This window comes from Neofelis nebulosa, chromosome 12 (genome assembly GCF_028018385.1).
Source record: "Neofelis nebulosa isolate mNeoNeb1 chromosome 12, mNeoNeb1.pri, whole genome shotgun sequence".
In the NCBI taxonomy this organism is placed as follows: domain Eukaryota; kingdom Metazoa; phylum Chordata; class Mammalia; order Carnivora; family Felidae; genus Neofelis; species Neofelis nebulosa.
The window spans coordinates 21,925,403-21,945,371 of NC_080793.1; the positions used below are offsets into that span (position 1 = coordinate 21,925,403).

Consider the following 19,969-nt stretch of genomic DNA (forward strand, 5'->3'; position numbering starts at 1 on the left):
CTTTGTGCATGAAAGTTTGTGGGAGGAGTGAGTTTTAGAAACAGCCTTTGTTTTAGGAAGAATGCAAGGGAAAAAAATGTGCTATTCATCCTACTGCAGTGTGCGAGGGCCCCATTAAAGCTGACACACTCATTTTGAATCACTTCATTTGTGAAACCAGAGGTTGTACTGGTTCCATTTTATTGAATTAACTAAATATTCAAATTTGTTATTTAGCACATCACTAGAGATCTATATTTAAAAGTTACCAAACAGATGATTTGCAGCAGTTAATTCAACACTTTATGGCAATTTAGGTTAACACAATTTATAAATATTCTGTGTGTAATTGCAGGGCTATTTGTAAGAAGTGGTAACATATTCGGTATTTTGTAAAGTAATGAGGATAGGGGCACCTGAGTGATTCAGTTGGTTAAGTGTCTGACTTTGGCTCAGGTCATGATCTCACGGCTCATGGGTTTGAGTCCTGCATCGGGGCTCTGTGCTAATGACTCAGAGCCTGGAGCCTGCTTCAGATTCGGTGTCTCCCTCTCTCTCTCTCTGCCCCTCCCCTGCTCGTGTTCGTTCTCTTCCTCTCAAAAATAAACATCAAAAAAATTTTTTTTAAATAAATAAAAAAGTAACAAGGATAAAACTTCTTAAGTGTAACAAACAGGACAACGAATTTTGAATTAGGTTACTACAATCAAGATGTAAGGAAAGGGATGTATCTCTTGGACAAATCATTTTATTTATTATTTATACTCTTCCACCAAGAACTAGAATTGCCTCTTCTCATTATGGATCATCCACGGTTAAGTGATGTTGCTCTAGAGTACCAGTTCTCACACTTGAGTGTGCTTCAGGATTGCTCAGGATGCTTGATCAATAGCAGATTCCCAGCTGGCAGGAATCCATGCCCAGGAGGAGGTTTGAGAGAAACTCCCTTGAGAAACAAAGTTCTAGTGTTTATGTGTTATGATGGAAACCCTACTCTATTTTTTACTCAACTTTTTTTTATTAAGTTCAATGATATCATCTAAATGGTTTCCTTTCAGTAGTATGTAATTTAAATTTGGACTCAATAGTAACAATAAAAATGTTTTGTCAAAAATCACTATGTCAGACATGGGTGTAACTCAAAAAGAGAAATTCTAAAAATGAAACCACACAATAGAAAACTTGGCTATCCTATTGATTGTTGAGAGGCAAGCATCAAGCTTAGTTTAAAACAACATAAAAATGTAATTTCTGATTTTACAGTATAAAGGTAAAATATTTTATCCTGTTTATCTTATTTAGGAAAATTTTAGTTTGTAAGGTTGCTCATTGGAAGTCTTTGTAAATAACCACATACAATAATAAGAATTCTAATTAACTGAATTTTATTCAGAAAATACACTTTTTGTATTACTATACACATTTATGAATAATTATGTTATTTTAAAATGACATTCTAATGTGTAATTGCCAAAATCCTCATAACTTTATAAAACAAAATGAACTAAAATTCACTAGACTACCTAATTAGATATTTTTATAGGCATGTTTTTGAAGGATCATATTTCTAAAATTCAATATACAAAAGTGTATTTTATACTTCGTTAGACTTGACTTTTGATTATGCTATTTTCTTCCAGTTAAAACTGTTTATATATCACCAATAAAGATGTGTATCTTTCCCTCAAAAAGATGGAAGGCACACTTTACATGTAACCTTTTACCATGCTGGCTGGCTTCCCTGGCTGTTTACATGTAAAGCCAAAGGGGCCAGCACAGCTGTTCATTCTGGCTAATTGTTTAAATATCCATCACAGTGGTCTTCAAACCTCAGAGACTTTCTAAGAAATAAACAGTCATGGACAACTTTAGGGAAAAAATTTCTAGTTTCTCAAGTTTCATACAGAATGTTTTATAAAACTTACTTGTCTGAGATGAAGACTGAGTTTGCAAATGTTGCCATCCCCAATCTAATATGGTACATATTCTGGGGTGCAAAAGACTTTGAGGAGGCAAACAAAACTTATACATTGATGATTAAACCCATAGCATGTCTTGTCCTTTGTTCTTATACATGTTCTTATATAGGTGAAATTTGCCATCGGAAAGAGGGTATTTGGGCCTGAACTGGGGTGAATTTAGGACTTCTGAAGGGGTTATAGGTTAGTAAGGTTGGTTCTTTTCACTGGAAATGGACTATTCTGCAGGACTACCAGGATGTTCAAGATAGAAGCTTAAAACTCTATTCAGTTCTTTCAGGTTCAGCATGCTTTTGTTCATAAGATGCTCAATAACTATTTCATACACATGAAACATTATTTGTAGTTACAGTCAATCCTCATCTTCATTTCATAAAATATTCAACATTTTCTCCCTCTTTTTTATAAAAATAAACTGTTGAAAACCTTTGGGTGTCCATTTAAATGGATAGTTTTTTCAAAGTTCTTTTGAGGGGTATGTGAGTAAAAGAGTTAAAGTAAGCCTTCCTCCTCTTTCTACTTGGCCTCAATCTTTAGTTGAGAGCCATTACACATCTACAGGAAAAAAAAAAAGAAAGAAACTAAAAACTCCTTTCCTAATAGCCTGAAATGCACCACAAAAGGAGGGGGAAGAGTAGAGAAACCCTTATTCATTTTGCACGAATAGGGGGAAGTAAATGGCCTTAAAGTCAAGTAATAGTTTTTCAGCTAATTATACAATCAAAAAAGACCAGAAAAGATTGATAATAAAATATAAAACTGTTACATTTATCTTGCTTTTATCTCTAGTTTTAGAAAAACTTCTGATCCAATTCTTTTTAAAAACTTTTTATTAGGTATAACATACATACAATAAAGTATACTAGTCATTAAGTGCATGCAATTAATTTTCACAAATTGAATCCAGTATCCAGATCAAGAAAAAGAACACCACCAGCATCCCAGAGGTCTTTCTCATGTCCCCTTCTTCCAGTTACTCCCTCTCATAAAAAATAACAGCTATTCTGATGAAACAGAATACAACTGTCTGGTCTATTATTGTAACTAATATGAATGGAATCTTAGAGGATGAACTCTTTTGTATCTGGCTTCTTTTGTTCAGCATTGTGAGTTTCATCCATATTGTTTTGTAGTTGTAGATAATTTACCCTCATTGCTGTGGGTACATTACACACATTCCATTGTGTGACTATATCACAATTTTTGTTTCCACTCTATCAGGCATTTGGGTAGTTTTCAGTTTGGGGCTATTTCCAATGAAATTTTTATGAACATTGTATGAAATGATGTCAGGTGTTTACTTAGAAGTGGAATTACTGGGCCAAAGGAAATCATAGGTTCAGCTTTAATAGATACTGACAAACAATTTTCCAGAGTGGTTGTACCAATTTACTTTCACAAACTTGAGTATGTGAGAGTTCAGGTTGCTCCGTATCTTCGGCAACAACTAAGTAGTCTTTCTTTATTTAAGCCATTCTGCTGGGTGTGGGTGGTACTGCACTGTAGTCTTAATTTTCATTTCCCTGGTGACTAATAAAGTCGAACACCTCTTTATAGGTTTATTGGTCATTTGAATATTCTCTTTGTGGAATGCCTGTTCAAGTCATTTTTCTGTTGCCCTTTTGTCTGCCCTTTTCTTACTGTTTGCAAGAGGTTTTAACAAATTTTGAGTCTTTATCAGATACACATAACGCAAATATCTTCTTCCCAATCTGTGGCTTGCCTTTTCACTTTCCTAATGGTGTTTTTAATGAGTAAGAGTTTCGAATCCTAATATAGCCCAGTTATCAATTTTTTCTTTTATGGTACATGCTTTTTGCATCTTATTTAAAAAAATCGTGCTTATTCCAAAGTAATGGAAGATCTATTTCTTCCAAGGACTTTAGTTTTACTTTTCACATTTCGATCTGCCATCCACTAAACAGCCACCTGTACGTTCTAGATAAAAATTAAGATTTTTTTCAATATGGACCATGATTCGTTTGATTTTAGTAAATTAATAAATTTTGACCAGGCAATACAGTAGGTACAGTACCTAAAAGTTACATATGGGTATAGAGTGAAAGTAAGTCACCCTTCCATCCCATCTCCTTGTTTCCCTCTGCATGGCAACCAGTATTACCAATCTATTGGGAATAATTTTTGAGATTTTTTCTATGCACAAACACTTTTTTTTTTATTTTTTTTTTAACGTTTATTTATTTTTGAGACAGAGAGAGACAGAGCATGAACGGGGGAGGGTCAGAGAGAGGGAGACACAGAATCTGAAATCGGCTCCAGGCTCCGAGCTGTCAGCACAGAGCCCGACGCGGAGCTCGAACTCACGGACCGCGAGATCGTGACCTGAGCCGAAGTCGGCTGCTTAACCGACTGAGCCACCCAGGAGCCCCAGCACAAACACTTATTTTTTGTCTTTCAAGTAGGGGGGTGGAATATACTCTACATCCTATTCTACACTCTGCTTTTTACCATTATGGTGTATTAAAGATAGCTCCATACCACTGCATACATATTTGCCCCAATCTAATAGCTGTAAAGTTCTTCTATGGATACACCATAATACATTTATCTAATCTCCTAATTCTCTATTGATGGACATTTGAATTATTTCTATTCTTTTGCTATTACAAACAATGCTACAAAGGGTATCCTTGTATACATGACATTCCCCATATATGAGTGAGTATATACACAGAATTAATTTCCAAAGTGGAAATGCTATATTGCTATTGCCCTATATGTATATATGTTGTATCAATTTATACTTCCATAAGGTATAAGAATGATGGTTTAATCACACCTTCCTAGATATAATGTATTATCAAACTTCTTAATCTTTGCTTATTTAATTGGTAAAATCTATTAAGGTTTTATTTTGCATTTCTTTTATGATAAATAAGATTGAATATTTCTTTCAAATACTTATTAGCCCCTTATATTTTTTCATTTTCTTTCTGTGGATTTTTTTTGGCCTCTGCCCATTTTCTTTTTTTATACTGACTTATAGGAGCTACAGATACATTTAGGACTTTTCATTTATATTTAGTCTTTTTTTATATTTAGTCTTAATATTTATTATATTATTTACTTAACATTATCATTATTATATTTAGCTCTTTGTGTTACATATAATGATGTGTATGTGGATAAATATATACTTTTTTTTAGTTCGCCTTTGTATTTGTGACTATTACACACTTATGGTATTGAACTTACCTCTGTTAAATGTTTTTTATATTTTGTGGTATACTTAGAGATGTTTTCCCCACTATGAAGCCATAAAACAGTTCTCTTATGTTTTCTTCTAAAACATTTTTATTTCATTTTCCATTTTCATTTTATTTCATTAAAATTTCATTTTTACGTTTTAAATATTTAATTGCCTGAATTTATTTTGGTGTAAAAAGTAGGCGCCGACTTGTTATTTTTCTAGATAGTCATCCTACTGTTAATAATAGCGGTGACAGTGGCTCATTATTCACATAACTGGACCTTTAAAACTTTTTTTTTTTTTTTGCAGCAAATTCCTGTATTTGTTGTAGGACGTCACTATTTATTAGAAGTCTATCATGTCTTTTAAACTACTGAAGTATTTTTATTAGAATTAGTTTGGTTGGTTAGTGACTTGATTACAAAGTTGCATAGGCTTTGAATAGTCTCTCCCAAAAGTGGTCATTTAAAAAAAAATTTTTTTATGTTTATTTATTTTTGAAGGAGAGATAGGCAGAGCATGAGTGGGGGAAGAGCAGAGAGAGCGGGAGACACAGAATTCGAAGCTGAGCTGTCAACACAGAGCCCAAAGTGGAGGGTGAACCCACAAACTGTGAGATCATGACCAGAGCCGAAGTCGGATGCTCAACCCACTGAGCCACCCAGGAGCCCCAAGCTCTGTCATTTTTTAGTGTGCCATTTGCAAAATGATTTTTAGAAATGCATATATTCTTTGATGACAATAACACCTGCATAAGATATCGTTGGGTTTTGGTTTGTGATCCACTTTTAGAGTCAACACTGAGTTTATCTCATTTCTTTGTTTTAATATTAGTTGTATTTATTTTGCATACTACACATTAATGTATAGACTTTTTCCCAGTTTTATTGAGAAATAATTGACATATATCACTGTGTAAGTTTATACATTACAGCATAATGTTTTGAATTACATATATTGTGAAATGATTATCACAATAGGTTTAGTTAAAATCCATCATCTCATATGGATACAATAAAAAGAAAAGAAATTTCTCCTCATGGTGAGAACTTTTAGGATCTACTCTCTTAATTTTCTCATTTCTATTTGTTTCATTTACTCTTAGTTCTTGTGATCATAATATATGCCAGGATCTGTTTTGACTATTGTATCAGGGCTCTTGCTCAGCTCCTCTTTTTCTTGGCTGAACTGTCTTCCTTGTGCTGGCTTCATCCACAAGCAGGATAACAACAGCCAGAGGTGGAAAAGTGACCGTCTATTCCAGTCATCTCCTTTTAGGAGTAAAGAAAACCTCTTCCAGTTTATGTTCTCTTGTTAATTTTTCTAGTGGTTATCATTATTTTGATAACTCTGCATATCACAAATCCTCTATTTTTATACAACATATATTGATACCCCACTACAAGCAATATCAAAATTAATATGCCATATACTTACATTTCTTCCTCCAACTAATCATTTTCAATTTTATTATTTTTCTTGGTCCTTATAATTGTTAGCTTTTATTCTACCGTTTAGTTTAGTTCTTCTAGTGTTACCTTTATACCTTCAATCTGAATACCCTACTACCTGAATTGGTAGCTTGAAGTAATATCTTTTGAATCTTCGTTTATACTATTTCCCACATTCTCTCTCCTGTGCCCTCCCAACTTTTGAAAAATTATACACTTCTACATTGTTGTGGCTTATGATACTTACTATAAGTATTTATAAAATAATTGATACAATTGTTTTTAATAATAATTTCTACATTTTGTTCTCAATTTTGCAATTAAATATACAAAATCAATGCTTACCACCAGTGTTTTGCCAGTCTCCTTCAGTTAGTTAAAGTTTGTCCTCTAACAGCTTAATCAGAAAGTATTTATGAAAACGATATTTTCCTGAGGTCTTGAATTTTTTAGTATGTCTTTAAGCTTTTATTGTCTTTATAACTGAACAACATGAACAACAGTTTGACTAGGTACAAGACTCTCCACTCATACTCCCCGCCCTCCCACACACCCTGGACAATAGTAGCATTGCTCAAGTATTGTGTAGAATTCAATGCTAGCATAGAAAAGTCAATGGTCAGGGGCGCCTGGGTGGCTTGGTCGGTTAAGCGTCCGACTTCGGCTCAGGTCATGATCTCGCAGTCCGTGAGTTCTAGCCCCGCGTCGGGCTCTGTGCTGACAGCTCAGAGCCTGGAGCCTGTTTCAGATTCTGTGCCTCCCTCTCTCTGTGACCCTCCCCCGTTCATGCTCGGTCTCTGTCTCAAAAATAAATAAAAACGTTTAAAAAAAAATTTTTTTTTTAAAAATAAAAAGAAAAGTCAATGGTCAGCATAGTCTTTCTCCCTTATAGGTCTCTTGATTGCTTTTTTGGGCAGGGGTCTGGATATCTAAATGATTATTTCTTTATCTGTGAAGGGCAGTAAGATTACTAGGCTATATCTCAGTGCTGATCATTGTACACCCATCTTTTTTCTGGTACACAGTGTGCCCTTTCAAGCCATAAATTCAAGTATATCTCCACTGCCTTATCACAATGGCAGACCACCTCCCACAAAGATGGCAAGTGTATTTGTGTTTCTTGACTCAGTCCTGCCTCCTCTGCTATTCTCTGGTGTCAAACAGGGCCCAGGGAAGCTCTCAAGACCAACCCAAACACCCCCATACCAGTTCTTCAAAAGTGACTGTTAATTTAACTGCTCAGCATGTATCATCCTAGGTGGAAAACAGTTCTCACACCTCCGAGATCTACAGTCACATGTCTCATGGTGTCATGTTCAAATCCCCAACTGATCACTGCATCTGGCAGTCTTTCTTTGTACACTGTGGTTCTAGCAGAAGACTTGTAGTTTAATTTAAGAGAATGTTTGTTTCTGTTTCTTATTTTGAAGTTATTTTAAAAAGACGCTGGAATTCAGATCCAGTTCTTTACATATGAATGAGATTGCTGCAACTTTTAGTCCCTAACCTGGTGCCTAGCACTTAACAGGGATCCCATAAATGTTCACTGAATGCATTCTCACCACATGAAATCTCCGTGAAGAAGAGTTACATTGCTGAAGATTTTGTCATTCATCAAAAACTCAGTAGCCAAATTTTATTAAATTTTGTTTGAATGTATGTGGTAAAAAATAGAACTTGGATTCTAAATAGTTCTATTTTTTATCTAATATGAATGATAAACAAAATTGTTTTCAACACAAACGAAGATTCTGTAAAGATCACTTCCAATTTTCGTAAGTGTTCATATCATTCAGCAGGCAAGCTGAATGAGTCATTGTTACTGATGGAAAAAAAAGCATGCATTGAGATGAGCAAAATGGTCTTATTATATATAGGAAGTTGTGATTAAATAGCAAACTTTAAAAATCATTATTTAAAAATTTAAAAACCCCAAAGGCCTAGAAAACGGAATGAAGACAAGGTAGCAGCCAAAAACACAGAAGTACAAATTATTGTTTTCTAAACAGATCAGGTATTTAACAATTGGAGATACAGTTTTGCAGACGGTGAATGAGTAGGCATCAGAATCATGTTCCCTACGGCTCCCACGAACCTAACGTACCTAAAAGCCACGAACCATTATATGTGCCCAGACCTAAAACGTAGCTTTGGCTCTGTTCCAACAAACCTGCTCTTCTATCTAATCAGTGCCGCCACCATTCACTTACCATTTGCCCAAGCTTGAAATCTGAGCACCAGCCTTGACACTGCTCTCCCTTTCTTCTACAGCTAATCCGTCAATCCCTGCTGAACCACCTCACTCATTCAAGCACACTTAATGAGTGACTGAAACATGTTAGGAATTAAGTAGGCTCATTCTACAGGGATGAGTATAATGGTAACAGTCCCTACTTTTGTGGAATTTACCACAGAGTGAGTAAAAACAGATAATAACACAAATAAGGTAACCTTAGACAAACCAACACAAATACTATGAAGAAAAATAACAGAGTATTGTGAGAAAGAATAAATGACCAACTTAAGGATGGATGTTCCAGGAAGGACTCTCTAAGAAGACTTTTTTAGTTGAGACCTAAAAATGAGAAGCCAGTTACATAAACTATAGAAGGAGGAAGAGCAGAGGGAACAGCACTTGAGAAGTTCCTGCAATGGAAATTAAGTTTGAGAAACTGAAAGACTCTCAGTGTGCCTGGAGCAATAAAAAGGGAGAGTGATACTAGAAGAGGTCTGAAAGCCCATGGGGGTCAGATCACACCAGGCCTTGTAGGTCTTATTAATGACTTTGTATTCTGTCTTAAGAAAACTAGTTGGTCAGAAAACTACATGGTCAGGTTTGCACTGCCCTCTTATGATACAAAACTACCTATAGGTTTGCAGACCTATCTTTTCTCATGCAAAGAACTCTACCTTGTATAACTAGGGCTGAGTTCACATTTGAATGACCTCGTGCAAAACACTCCCAGACAGTGAAATGATGCCTAAACTACCTCTGCGGAAGGTCAGAGCCAGAAAAAACAAGAGGAATATCCAAGTCAACCATCACCTCACCTTTCCCCCTCACTCTACCCCCCAAAAAGAAAGAAAGGTATTAAGAGTTTGTAAAAACTGTGGGACAGAGATTTGAGCTAATCTTACTGAGATCTTAAAGGACCAAGAGACACCAGGTGACAAATGGATTATGCTTCCATTATCCTGCCCTATTATTTTATTCCATCTTACTCACACCTCTCTGTTAGGTTGTGACTTCCTTGAGGAGAAAGGAATGCTTAGCACAGAAAAAATTTTTTTTTCTTTAAAGATTTTAAGTAATCTCTACACCCAACGTGGGGTTCGAACCTACAAACCCAAGGTCAAGTGTTGCACGCTCCACTGACTGAGTCAGCAAGGCACCCCAGTCTTAGTAAAATTTTTAAGCAATGGTTTTTCTATACTTATTTATATAGTCTTTATGCCCCATTAATTACATTATTTTTCATGTATTTATCTTCTCTGAATCCTGAATACCCAGCATATGTTCCAGCACTCCAGAGCTACCCAAAGTATGAAGACTGAATGAATAAATATAAGAACTATCAAAATTTTTAAATTTATTTTAAAGATCTTATTTTTAAGTAATCTCCACACGCATCATGGGGCTCGAACTCACAACCCCGAGATTAAGAGTCACATGCTCCATTGACTGAGCCAGCCAGGTACTCAAAAGAATTTTAAACCTACGTATCCTACACATATATTTTTCTTTTCTTTTATCTTTTTGAGAGAGAGACAGGGCACAAGTGAGCGAGGGGCAGGGAGAGAGAGAGAAGCGGGGCTTGTGCTCACTCAGAAGTGGGGCTTGAGCTCATCCGATGTGGGTCTCGAGCTCATGAACCACGAGATCATGACCTGAGCAGAAGTCAGATGCTTAACGGCTGAGACACCCAGGAGCCCCTTACACACATATTTCTAATGACTGAATGTTTCAAGCTTTGACTGGAGGATGGTAGGAAAGGGAGAACTTCTGGACATGGGTGGCTTTCAGAAATGCTTTTTTAAAATGTCTGCCTTTCCTCCATACCTTTAATTTATATAAGTTCCCTTCTACCCATACTGTACCCTGCTGGGCTACTGTATTAGGGATCTTTGCTGTCACTAGTATGCAAGTAGTGTTTGTTTTTAAGTAGGCTTTGGTTTTAAGTAGGGAGAGTGAATAAACTCTTCAGGTAGAAGGTATGGGTGACCTTCGTTCTTTGAATGAATGTGGTCCCTTACTTCTTGCCATCTAACACAACAGCCATCTAACACTTATCACTTATAAGCTTTTCAAAAGGAGAAGCCGTACTATAAAACCTAGTACAGTGAAATGGGCCTTCTATAAATGTAGCTAAGAGATGGAAAAGTTTTAGGTTACTGTCTTCCAAGAGATCTGTGACCTGGAACGGGGCCGGAGAGAGAGCCTCAGCAGTGGCACAGGAACTCCTACAAAGAACCTGAGTAAAGTTTTTATATACACAGCCTTTCTGTACTTATTTACATAGTCTTCATGCCCCATTAATCCAATTATTTCCTCCCTTGTTAAGAGATGGCATGGAAAAACACATAATTAGTGCAGTATCTTGTGTTCTCATTTAATTTGAGATTTATGTTCTATTTAAATTCAGATCCATTTCCTTCTATTGCTGTAGCATTCAATTTAACAAAAAAGAAGCTTAGCTATCACATTCTTTTTGTGATTTTATTAAAGCGATACATCTGAAGCAGTAAGAAACATTTCTTGATATTTAACTTATTATTTTCATTTGAATATTTTATCTTTTCATTTGATAGAGAAATGATGTTCAAATTCTTTTTATAAACCAGTGAATGATAAGTCTACAAGCTTATTAAATAAGAATGTATTTTTAAGTTTGAAAAATAAAAAAGTAAAAAGAAATCTGGCGAGTAGATTTATATTTATGAGACTACAGTTGGGATTAATATAAATCTACATTTGTGAGTACCCCCCAACCCCCTCCCTAGCATTTCAAGAAGTCCTGTGGTGGTAGAGTCAAAGGCAAGTCCCTGATGGTTATGTAGATTATATCATAGCTAGAAGAGATGACTAACACACATAAAATTAATTAAAATGACCATACAGGGCACAGTGCGATTAGGCACTGTGTTTATGGCATGGCCTCCCGGTCCTATAGGAATTCAGAAACAAAAGAGAAGTCAAATAGAGCTTAAGATATGTTGTAGCTCTGTTCCATGGGGGAAAGGGTACCATTTGGTTAAGAAGAACAGGAGGGTAGAGCACTGCAGGAAGAAACTGCATGTGCAAAGGGAATGATATGAGAGGGAGTCTGGCTTCTGATCATAAGGACAGTAAAACACTGATCCTGGTCTGAAGGTGGGAGAAGGGTTAGAGTGGGGAATATAAAGCTTAAACAGTGGGAGAGCCACATGAAGTGCTTTATATAGTAATTATAAATATATACACCAGAAGAGGAAACAATATGCTAAGTGCAAAGAACCTCCAAATGCCAAACATTTGAAGAAAATGCCTTTTAAAAATAAATCAACAACCCATTTCTCTACTTCTGACATTCTTTATTTCCCTTGTGCTTTTATTTTCTTCTGTACACCTGTCACCATCTGACATACCACATATTTACTTGACACTTTGTTTAGCATCTGTCTGTCTCCAGTGGGCTGCCAGCTCTGTAAGAGCTGGGACTTTGCTACTTTACTCACAGGATCTGGAAAAGCACTTGAGAAGTAGTAGCATTCAATAAACATTTTTTGACTGAATTAACACCAAAGCTAAAAGGAAAGTTACTGAGATAACAGTATGTGTAATTATACAATCTACTTTAGACCAACACTACTGACTGCATTTAAGAACAAAAGTCAATGGTACAAAATTAAATTTGGGGGCTCACAATCAGAATCTCATAGTCACCTTATCCTTCATTAAGCCTCTTCAGAGAGTCTGTTGTGGTCAAGGCAAGCGGTATGATCATCTGCAATAACTATACGAAATGGCTCATTACAAGGACACTGGAAGCTTTTCCCAGGGCTAGTCCCTTTGGATAAAAGGACCTATCACATAAGGAGGGACTGGCTGGCTCAGTCAGTAAAGCATCTCACTCTTGATCTCAGGGTCTCAGGGTCAAGCCCACTTTGGGCATAGAGCTCACTAAAAAAACAAACAAACAAACAAACAAACAAACAAACAAACAAAGACCTATCACACAAATTGCTACAAGACAATATCTTTATATTACCATCAGGATAAGAAAAAAAATAATACTTTAACAGAAGTCCATATGAGAATTAACATGTCCATAAAAATCAAGATAACTCCCTCCCCCAGTCCTGACCCTCACTTTAAAAGAGATTATACTGACATGATGACGTTTGCTTTAGGTACTTACTTCTACATATGTATTCCTTTGAAAGAAATTAAATTTTCTTTTTTTTTCAATATATGAAATTTATTGTCAAATTGGTTTCCATACAACACCCAGTGCTCATCCCAAAAGGTGCCCTCCTCAATACCCATCACCCACCCTCCCCTCCCTCCCACCCCCCATCAACCCTCAGTTTGTTCTCAGTTTTTAAGAGTCTCTTGTGCTTTGGCTCTCTCCCACTCTAACCTCTTTTTTTTTTTTTTTTCCTTCCCCTCCTCCATGGGTTTCTGTTAAGTTTCTCAGGATCCACGTAAGAGTGAAAACATATGGTATCTGTCTTTCTCTGTATGGCTTATTTCACTTAGCATCACACTCTCCAGTTCCATCCACGTTGCTACAAAGGGCCATATTTCGTTCTTTCTCATTGCCATGTAGTACTCCATTGTGTATATAAACCACAATTTGAAAGAAATTAAATTTTCTTAGAATTCTTTCATATGCTCAAGGAAAATAATCTTGGTATTAAAATGTAAAAGTGCCCTAGTTGGTAATTAGGAAATAGGCCAACTTTATTTGTCAAAGGGTTACAAAAATCATATTTGCCACCATTCATATTTCATTTTTGAAAACAGCAATAGCTCCTAACTCCTGTAATTTATTTATTTATTTATTTTTTTAATGTTTTTTTTTTTTATTTTTTATTTTTGGGACAGAGAGAGACAGAGCATGAACGGGGGAGGGGCAGAGAGAGAGGGAGACACAGAATCGGAAACAGGCTCCAGGCTCCGAGCCATCAGCCCAGAGCCTGACGCGGGGCTCGAACTCACGGACCGCGAGATCGTGACCTGGCTGAAGTCGGACGCTTAACCGACTGCGCCACCCAGGCGCCCCTCCTGTAATTTATTTAAAAAAAGAATGGTGTGGGGTACCTGGATGGCTCAGTCGGTTAAACAGCCAATTTTGGCTCAGGTCATGATCTCATGGTTCGTGAGTTTGAGCCTCGCATTGGGCTCTGTGCTGACAGCTCAGAGCCTGGAGCCTACTTCGGATTCTTTGTCTCCCTCTCTCTCTGCCTTACTCTGCTCATGCTCTCTCTCTCTCTCTCTAAAAATAAATAAACATTAAAAACATAAAAATAAAAAAAGGAATAGTGAGCTATATTTACTTTAAAAGTGGAAAAAAAGGGGCACCTGGCTGGCTCAGCCAGTGGAACACATGACTCTTGATCTCAGGGTTGTGAGTTTGAGCCCCACACTGGTTGTAGAGATTACTTAAAAATAAAATCTTCAAAAAAAAAAAAAAGGTGGAAAATAAATTGAGATAACCTTATAACTACCATAAAATGTATTAAAAGTTACTGTCTTCTTTCTCCTTTAATTTTTATGCTTTCTCCTAGAACCTTCAAACACAGGCTATTTTGTAGGATTGTTAACATCACTAGTTGAAGCCAGACTTGTATGTTATTATAGCTATCTGACCAACAAACTATTTTAAAGCTCAGTTAATCTTTTCCAATAGTGAGAGTAAAACACATTTATTACATACATATTCAAAAGCTTGATAATTTAGAATAACAGTATGAGTCAGTTTGGTATGATTCTGATAGTATTTTTCACTGAAGCAGAAATCACTTAAATAAACATTGGTCATCTGTTCATTTCTCTCAGTTGTATGTTATGTGACTCTAGAGCTTCTGGAAAATTTTCTCCTTAAAAAAATTTAGAAATAAAATACATTATAAAAATACCAGCACTTATTAAACAACTACAGGCAAAAAAAGAAAGAAAGAAGGGGGAAAAAAACCCACCTTTTTTTCATGTATATTCACTGTTGTCTCTCTCTTTACGAATTAAATCAGGCTAAGGAAATGTGTGCATTGGATGATGGAGTAAGATATTGTACACATAAAGGAGACCAGGCACTGACCTTGCAAATCCTCCCAACAAGGAATTAAATGAATGGCTCATAGCATGCAGGAGTCTACATTTTTAACAAGTTCTCAGATGATTTAATATAGGTGTGGTCCAACAGGCCATGCTTTGAGAAACAGCGCCTCCTCTCCATCTTCCCCTAAAAGGCCTAGAATATCTTCCTTCAAGTGAACCTCAGCCTAAGCCTGGCTTCAATTGCAGCACTTGCCTCCCTGCTGGGACAGCAGATTTTCTGATCTGAAAATTTTTATTTCCCTGACAAAACAGTGGCTTCTTAAATAAGTAATAAATACTTAAGTGATTTCTGCTTCTGTGAAAAATACTACCAAAAATCATTATAGATAACTAGTATTATTACTTGACAAAATAATGAAGGAGTTAAAGAATTATTTCCCACTGAAATCCACTGGATTCAAACTTCGTCTTTTGTAACTTTTGTGAAATTATTAAATTCAACACTGTTTCCCTAATTGCCAAAAATACTGTTTCAAATTTAATGTTATTTGGTCCCTTTCAAGGCACTTGATATGGGCAGTGTAGCAACTCATTTATGGCTGCAGCACTGCCAGTAAGAATGGCTGGGTTTGAGTCCCAGCTCTACTGCTAACCAGCTACGTGAACTCGTGTTAGTAAGTCTTTTAACTTGAGTTTCAGTTTCGACAACTGTAAAATGGGTGTAATAACTGTACCTATCTCTTAAGAGTTGTATTAAAATTATTTGACTAAGAGAAAAACAAACCACTTAGCTCAGCATTGGGTACATAAATCATCTAGTTCAATTCTTTAAAAACATCACTGCTTAGCAATGTGTTCCACCCGGGCCTGGGTGGCTCAATTGGCTAAGCATCCGACTTTGGCTCAGGTCATGATTTCATAGCTCTTGAGTTCAAGCCCCACGTTGGGCTCTGTGATGACAGCTCAGAACCTGGAGCCTATTTCAGATTCTGTGTCTCCCTCTCTCTCTGCCCCAGCCCTGCTTGCACTTTGTCTCTGTCTCTCAAAAATGAATAAACGTAACAAACAAAAAAAAAAAAAAAAGAAAAGAAAAGAAGAAGAAATGTATTCCAACCTAGTAAATCTTATTTCACTAGTTTCTCCTCTATTGATGCTTTAATTTGTAGCTAATATTTCATTCTCCCAAGTTACATCACCAGTGTTAGGCATTTGTGTATACGTGGACATATTCTGTCACAGACATATGTAAGCAATCAGAATTAGTATCTGTATCTAAAACAGCTCTTAGGACACCTTCCATTCCACATCACTTAGAATCCTGTGATGTGACAAGCTTCCTGTCTCACTGAAGAAGAGACATTCTGTGACTATGAATTCAGTACAGCACTAAACAAGGGTAAAACGACAGAATTCTCTAAAAATTCTGCTTCCTTGCATTAAGAAAATTAAGATTTCTCCTCAATTGCTCCTTCACCTCAAAAAGAGCAGTAGTATTGCAGGTGTGACCTAAGAAGTCTTAGGGTCAGCACTGCCAGCTAGGGACAGCTGTAGGCTAGCCACATTTGCTCAAAAGGGAGTTAATTCAAACAGGCTTCACATATAGAGGACATGCAACGTTCAGTGACAACTAAGACAACACAAAAAGACAAAAAGGAGACCAGATGACACAAGTGAGTAAAAACTAGATGAAACTTTTCAAATCTCGAACTTAATTTCAAGTCACAGAAAAGAAATTCATCATTTCAAAGGCAAAAAAAAGAGTAAAACAAGAGAATAAATATTGTACTATATTAATCACGATAAGGACCCCTTTTGTCTTGGCCAAAATATATTCTTAAATCAACTGTAGAATGTGGCTGCATTTTCAGGCTTAGCAGCATGAAACCCATATGACTGTAATTAACGTAATAAATCATGTTGTGGAATTTTCTACAGAATCTGACAGTACTCACTGATATACTGCTTATTACAGACTGCAGAGATTTCTCCTCCACTTTTTTTTATTACACTGCCAGAGACACTGAATCAAGAGGACCTTCTGATGGGTCTGAAATACCTGCAGCTGGTGTAATACATAAAATATATAGTGAGCTGCTGCCTTCAGACTTTCATATACAAAACATCATATACAATTTCCCAAAAGAACCTTATTTTTGAGTTCTTACTTTCCTGGACTTAAGGCAGTTGTAGGAGAGACAGGGATTCATTACTGATGTGACATTTACATTTTCCAGTTTCTTTTTTTTTTTTTTTAATGTTTGTTTACTTTTGAGAGAAAGAGCAAGTGGGGGAGGGGTAGAGACGGAGACAGAGAATCCAAATCAGGCTCCGCCCTGTCAGCAGACTCCAATGTGGGGCTTGAACCCACAAGCTGTGAGATTATGACCTGAGCTGAAGTCGGAGCCCTAACCAACTGAGCCACCCTGGTGCCCCCCATTTTCTAGTTTCGATCATGAAGTCACAGCTTTACACATGTGGCTTTCCTTTTCAGGTTAGTCTGTGATGACTCCATTAGTACACAACACATAATACTGTTTAACAGGCATTATTTCATCAGCCTATGTATGTTCTTTCATGATTTTTAAGTAAAATTTTATTGGATATTAAATCATTTTCAAAAGTAAAAATTACTCCTTGCACAGTTCAGAAATTCAGCCATGACTGCATTTAACCCTGGTGAGTTCAAATATCCTTAAATATACTTTGCTTAAATCCAGAAATATCGAAGTTTAAAAAACAGATGACTTAAAGAGTATTCACATGAGGAAAAGGTTATTTTATGTATATTTTCCCTAATAAAAATAATTTTATTAGTTTTATTATGAAAGTAGTACTTTAAAAAAATTTTAATGCTTATTTTTGAGAGAGAGAGAGAGAGAGAGACAGAGTGCGAGCGGGGGGGGGGGGGGGGGGCAGAGAGAGAGGGAGACACAGAATCTGAAGCAGGCTCCAGGCTCTGAGCTGTCAGCACGGAGCCTGACACAAGGCTCGAACCCATGAACCATGAGATCATGACCTGAGCCGAAGCTGCATGCTTAACTGACTCAGCCACCCAGATGCCCCAGTAGTACATGTTTAATATAAATAAATGTATAGAGAAGACAGAAAAACTGCCCATAAATCCATCATCCAAAGGTGGCCACCGTATATATTTTGGTGTATATCCTTCTGACTTAAAATTTTAATTACAACTATTACTCTTCAATTACCAAGAGTTTAGTCCATTCCACTTTAACTATATACTTCAGTGTCCTTTTGTGACGTATTTTTATTTTTCTCTGGAAATACTGCTGTGTCTTATGTTCAAGAGGGAAACTACTATTAATACAGTAATGCCTGGTTAAGTTACTATTTCTGACATATTCCCTTTGATCATTTGAAATTAGAGGTTTTAAGACTTGAAAAAGAATTTGATATTGGATTTATTACCCATTGATGATATACAAATTCCCTGTGTCTATTCTTGCCTCTATTCAAACTCCACACAGCAGCATGAGTTTTCCTAAAAGAAAGCAGAAAGTTACCTTTTTTCTTTCTAGAAATTTTAGTATTTGCATTATTTACTTTTTAACACTCAACAAAAAATACATTCAGCACCTCAACACGGTAGGCATTGTTTTAGGCATGTCTGTATATGTCTCCTCAACTGTTAAACTTTGATTATTATCCCCTTCTTATGGAGACAATTAGACAATAAAAGCAGATGGGAGATTGGGACTAGAAAAGGAAGAGTAAAAGTAGAAGTTCTGGCAATGAAGTTTTTGGAGAAATAAAACTGAAGGAAAGTTGGTGTACGTCCTAAAAGGACATCTAGTGCTAAGAGGGAGGGCTGCCGAAACATGCAAGAGAAGCATCACCATGGCCAGTGACTCTGGCGGTTAACAGCGTGAACCAGACTAACTAGGTCAGAATCCCGGCTCTCCTAGTCTCTTACTGTGTGACCTCCAGCAAGTTCAACTTTCCTTGCCTTAGTTTCTTCATCTGTAAAATAGAGTTAATTATAGTCCTGACTTCACAGAGCTGTGAGAACAGAGCTACCACAAGCAATTAGTGAGATAATAAGCACCCTATAAGTATTGGCTATTTTTATTGCTATTCTGCATGTAGTAATCAAAGAGCTAACAACATATGACCCTGCCTATGAAGAAAAATAATCACCATTTGTTAATAGCTTATCAGTACCTCAGTCAGAACTGAGTGTCTGAAAAGCACTTTTCATGAGTTTGTGAAAATTCTATGGCTTCAGTGACCCCAAAACAAACAAGCATGCTACATTAGGTAACATCAGATGAATTTAAGAAATGAAATACTATACACAATAGAAACAGTTATAAAAAATTTTGATTAGAAACCAGGTCTTTCTTTACATTTACATTCAATTTACAGGACTGCATATCTTAATTAGTAGGCTCAAAATGTGAAGGCATCTTTTACTGAAAATGAATAATAAAGTAAAGAACACAAAGATATTATTAACCAACTTGAAACAAAAGATGTATGGCACATAATGCATAGGAAAACAGATAACACATAAAAATAGAAATGCAGAAAACCCTAATAAATTATTTCTTTTTTTTTCTGAGTTAGTCTATTAATATTGATTAAATTCCACCCAAGAAGTAATAATTTAATGGATAGGAGAATGCTAATTTCTCTAATTGGGTCAGTGGGTAAAAACAAAACATAGTTTTGAAAACTTCATTATAAAATAAAAACTAAATTATTTTTTCTACATGGATTAGCTTTCTATTACCCATTTATAAGTATGGGCAAAACAGGCAAAGTTTTTTTTCTTACTGATGAGATAGCTGCTTTTCATTACACAGAATAATAATTTAGCAGCAGTTATTGTAACAGTATAAAGGTATAAAACATTAGTGATCTGTAACATAAATCTTAACATACTCCAGAGACTAAATATATTATGTAAAATATAATTTCAGGCATTATTTTTAAGGAATATGTACCAAACACTAAAGTCAAACTCACAGCAACAGCATATTCTTGGATTATAAGGATTCTTTTTTTCTGCTAAATGAAGTTAACAGGTAGAAAATTAAGTAACACTGATTTTTTTTTTTTTTTTTTT

General features: G+C 36.0%; 1 protein-coding gene across 4 annotated transcripts in view; it reads right to left on the bottom strand.

Moving 5' to 3' along the window:
* KIAA1958 (KIAA1958 ortholog) overlaps nucleotides 1–19,969 on the bottom strand; it is a 161,011-nt gene that overhangs the window by 48,355 nt on the left and 92,687 nt on the right. The gene's annotated exons all lie outside the window — the stretch shown is intronic.